The sequence below is a fragment of the Elephantulus edwardii genome, unplaced genomic scaffold, assembly GCF_000299155.1.
Source record: "Elephantulus edwardii isolate Elephantulus edwardi_28Jun2011 unplaced genomic scaffold, EleEdw1.0 scaffold00411, whole genome shotgun sequence".
NCBI lineage: Eukaryota > Metazoa > Chordata > Mammalia > Macroscelidea > Macroscelididae > Elephantulus > Elephantulus edwardii.
Window position 1 is genome coordinate 790,036 of NW_006400161.1, and position 4,413 is coordinate 794,448.

General features: G+C 43.2%; 1 pseudogene; it reads right to left on the minus strand.

Moving 5' to 3' along the window:
- Positions 1-535: 535 nt before the first annotated feature.
- Positions 536-4,413, minus strand: part of LOC102851821 — a 61,020-nt pseudogene continuing 57,142 nt past the window's right edge.

Here is a 4,413-nt window from a genome sequence, read left to right on the forward strand (position 1 = left end):
GGTTAAACCGGGCTGCTCCTTGGAGGCAAGGATTCTGAGGCTCCATCTAACATTCTTTGGACATGTTGTAAGGAGAGACCGGTCTTCGGAGAAGGACATCATGCTTGGGAAGGGTGGAGGAACAGCATAGGAGGGGAAGGCCCTCTATGAGGTGGATTGATTCAGTGACTGGGGTAATCGGGATGGGTGTGTCAGAGACAGTGTGATTGGCACTGGACAGAGCAGAGTTTAGGGCTGTTGTACATAGGGTCAGTATGAGTCGCAAGCAACTCGGTGACTCGATGGCACATAACAACAACAACAACGGCCCCAACCCTGATGTCAGTCCCGTTGTATACCAAAGAAAGATTTTTTCTTTTACTTTTCAGGGAGAGGAGAGAACTGAGGGTGGGGGTGGGGGGAAGGGTTGGACAGGGAGAAAAGTGCAACAATGGAAATCCAAAATCTCTGTAAATGTTCATTGAGAATAATAAAATAAAATAAAAAAACACACCCAAACAAATATTGGACTTGTCTGTAATGCATGGTAAGTGGGCTATAAAATTAAGATTTCAAGCCAGAGGAAAACATTGACAAATTGACTTGTCCTTATGTTAAATTGGGCTAATAAGGAATCAGAGGGGTTATTCCAAGGCACAAAGGAAAAGGGAGTTGAGCGTAATCTTTTTAATGTAGGGGCTGTCAGGAATGGGGTGAGGAGGGGGAGAGAGGGATGGAGTAAGTGTGGGGTGGAGTAGGTAGGGGTCCCTCCCTGCTCTGTGAGGGAAAATCTGCTGAAAATGGGCAGGCGTCTTGAGTTGTCCAAGGTAGGGGAGTCTGAACCACTCTGGCTGCTGTTGGAGCTGCTCAGATAGCCATCTTGGTCCGAGAGAGAATCCTGAAGGCTGGGAGAAGAGTCAAACATGTGAGGGAACTAAGACATGGGGTGGAAGAGGAAAGTGACTCACTAAGACATGGGTTGGAAGAGGAAAGTGACTCACCTCCGGGCAGCCCCATGCTAGGGGCAAAGAAGCTCGCCAGCTCCTGGTTGGAGAAGGTGAACTGGTTATTTGTGACATTGGGCTGGGTAGGTGAGCCCAGGAGATCATCAGCAGTCAGGATAGGGGGTGAGGTGATGGACGTGGAACTGTCCAGCAGTCCGGTGGCAGAAGTGGTGGCGGCGGCACTGGGAAACCCAGCAAAGCTAGAGCTGTGCTCGAGAAGGGGACTGGAGAGGTCACTGGAGAGGTCCTGGCCCTGGCTAGGGCGCAGTGCTCCTCGGCGTTGTGGATGAAGTGGCAGCGAGGCCCATTGGGGCAAAAGCCGATGGTGTAGAAGGCAGGCACAGCTCCGTCTTGTACTTGGGGTGGCAGGTCAGGCTGTGGAGCTCGTGGATGCCGTGGGCTAATAGGCGCTTGTCCCCTACTTACAGGCGCCATTCTCCTCGAAGTGGCGGCATAGCTGTCATAGAGTGGCGAGAGTTGATCTGGCCACTACCTGGCTGCTTCTGGGTGGGCAGCAGCCTCTCGCCCACTTCTGAGAAAGAGCGGTCTCTGAAGTGGCTGTCACAGGAGCTCAGGGCTGGGGCCGACTCACCCTTAAGGCTGCTGAGGAGCTGGTTCTGGTGGAACTGGTGGAATTAGTTCTGGGGAGCTGGGCAGGGTGACCAACTTCCTAGGGAAGTCTCCGCCAGCAGGGGTGCCCACAGCCTTCCTGTCCAGCAGGCAGCCCTCCTCACCCCTCATCCACACCACCGTCCCCTGCACTGGGAGTATTGTAGTTGAGCATTTTGTTACCCTTGCATAAACTTCGTTCAAGTCGAAGATGGTGGCGGGCATGAGGGTGGTCATCCTGGCTGGGCGCGTGGACTGGGCAGGGGTGAGGATGTGTTGTGTTGCGAAGGTCCTGGTGCGGGGAAGGCGTAGCCTCCAGCTCCCCGCTCTGGAGTCCCACATGCCAGCTCCCTTGCACGCCCTCGCCTTTCTCTGACTCTCCCGAATTATTCCTTTTTTTTTTAATATTTTATTGTGATTTGTGTTAATGTTTACAGAGAAAATTGGTTTCCATTCAATAATTAGTACATATTTTTGTCACATGATTGTTGTTTCTATAATGTAATAACATTCTTCCCACTCTGTGCTTCTTGATTTTAGTCCTACTTTCCTGCTTGTTTTATTATCAATTTCTGCTTTCAATATTTTATTCTTGGGAAAAAATTCACTAATTTCAGCTCTTGTCCTTAATTATTTTCTTCTAGTAGTTGTAGGATTAGGTTTTGTTCTTTTTTTTATTTGATGAAGGTATTGAGTTAAATAATTTCTTTTTCTTCTTTCTTTATTTTTTTAATGTGTGTGCCTATTGCTATGAACTGCCCATTAGGACTACCACAGCTGCATCCCAGAGAGTTTGGTAGGCTGTGTTTTCATTTTTATTTGTTTCAAGGAACTTTTAAAAATTTTCTTTCTTTATTTCTTTCATAACACTTTTGTGTTCTAGTAGAGAGTCATTTCATTTCCACTAAATAATGGTTGGTTTTGTAAGCTTTACCCTCCTGTGGTTTATTTCTAGTTTTATAGCATTGTGGCCTGAGAAGATACTCTCCATATTTTTAATCGTTTATTTTTTATTTATTGGGTTTTTTTTTTTTTTATTTGTTGGGGCTTACATTGTGTCCTAATATGTCTGGAGAATGTACCATGTGGACTTGAGAAGAAAGTGAATTGTGTTTTGTTTGGGTGCAGTGACGGGAATATATTCACAAGGTTAATTTGGTTAAATGCATAGTTTAGATCTTCTGCATCTTTGTTTCTTTGAATTGACCTATCCTTTGGTAAGAGTGATGCATTAAAGTTTCCTATCCCTGCGGTTTTGTCTATTTCTTTCTTCCATTCTATTAAGAGTTGTTTTAGTAGGTCTATTATTTGGTTCATAAGATGTTACCAATGTAGTGTCTTCTTGATCTACTATGTTTTAATCATTACATAGTGCCCTTTACAATCTTTTATGGTGGTTTTCATTCTGAAGTCCATTTTGCCAGAGATTAGTATTGCCACTCCTGCTTTTTTGTGGTTGCTATTTGCTTGGTATATTTTCCCCCAGCCTTTGATTTTGAGTCTATTTTCCTCTTTGTTTCTTAGATGTGTCTCTTTTTTTTGTTTGTTTTTAAATTAATTTTAATGAATGTTTATGGATATTTTGGATTTCCATTCATTCATTGTTGCATTTATCTCCCTGCCCACCCCCAATTTCGCTCTTCTCTTTGAAAAGTAAAAGAAAAATTCTTTCATTGGTATACAATCCCCCCCAACCCACCCCGAGTACACTCCACTATGCAACTTTCATTCTGGACTCTGGTCATAACCATAATACCTAATCATATATAGCTTTAAAGCAGTTCTCTCCCTCATCTGTTTTGATAAAGTATACACAATATATCCAATTTTTCTCAGTCTCACCTCAACCCTGATGTCAGTCCCATTCTACAACAGTGGCACTGTGCAGTACTTGTCCTTTTGTGACTGAGATACTTCACTCAGCATAATGTCCTCCAGGATCACCATTTTGAATAATATTGCATGAGTTTCTTGATTTTCAATTCTGCATAGTATTCCATTGTGTGAATATACCAGAGCTTCTCTATCTATTCGTTTGTTGATGGGCACTTAGGTTGTTTCCAACTCTTTGCTATTGTGAACAAAGCCGCAATAAACAAAGGTGTGCATATATATGCCAGGGTGGCAGTTATGGTTTCTTTGGGGTATATTGCCAGTAATGGAATAGCTGGGTCAAATGGTGTTTCTATCTGTAACTTTTTGAGAAAGCGCCATACAGCCTTCCATAGTGGTTGCAACATTTTACACTCACACCAACGGTGAATAAAAGTTCCAGTTTCTCCAGAACCTGGACAGCATTTGATGTTTGCTGCTCTGATAAATGTTATTTTTACTGGGGTGAGATGATATCTCACAGTTGTTTTGATTTGCATCTCCCTTAAAGCTAGGGATTTTGAACATTTCTTCATGTATTTGTTGGCCATCTGAATGTCTTCTTTGGTGAAGTGTCTGCTCATATTCTGTGCCCATTTTTCAATTGGGTTGTTTACCTTTATCTTGTTGTGGTACTCAAGTATTGTATAAATTCTAGATATAACTCCCTGATATGACATGTCATTATGAAGTATTTTTTTGCCAATCTGTGGCTTCCCTTTTTACTCTGTTGGAGAAGATTTTAGATATGCATAGGGATTTGATTCTTAGAAGGTCCCGTTCATCTGTTTTGTAGATTTTTCAGGATGCTTGGAAGATTATTTATGCTGTGGATTAAGACTTCTAGAATTCTTCCAAGCTTTTCTTTGGTGAAATTTATAGTCTTTGGTTTTAGTCCTAGGTCCGTGACCCATTTTGAGCTTGTTTTGGTGTTATGGAGTGAGGTGTG